Source organism: Arachis duranensis, chromosome 9, assembly GCF_000817695.3.
Source record: "Arachis duranensis cultivar V14167 chromosome 9, aradu.V14167.gnm2.J7QH, whole genome shotgun sequence".
NCBI lineage: Eukaryota > Viridiplantae > Streptophyta > Magnoliopsida > Fabales > Fabaceae > Arachis > Arachis duranensis.
This window is the reverse complement of record NC_029780.3, coordinates 109,683,193-109,683,666: the sequence shown is the minus strand read 5'-3', so window position 1 is coordinate 109,683,666 and position 474 is coordinate 109,683,193.

The following is a 474-nucleotide window of genomic DNA, read 5'->3' as shown; positions in this document are numbered from 1 at the left end:
TCAAAAAGAATTTAAACTTGCAAGAATATAGATAATATGGGTGAACACATGTGATTGAACTTTTGAACCCTCACCGGATATGTGTATCCGCTCTATTCACTCAAGTGTTTAAGGGTCAATTCACTCAATTCTCTTCTAATCAAGCTTTCCAAAATTTGATTTTCTTCTAACAATCAACATTTATTCAATGCATGCATACATTCATCATGAGGTCTTTCATTTAGGTTGTAATGGGGTTAGGGTCAAGGTAGGATCATTTATGGTTAAGTGGACTAGGATTCGAATCTTTGATTAACATAGACTTTCCCACCTAACCTATTTAATGACCTATCCAAATGGAAGCTATTCTAACTACCCATTCTTCACTTTTTCTTACATATTCATGCATTCTTATTTGACTCATAACACCTATGCATTGATTCCTTTTTATTGACTTCGCTTTGGGGCCTTTTGTCCCCTTTTTATTATATATAT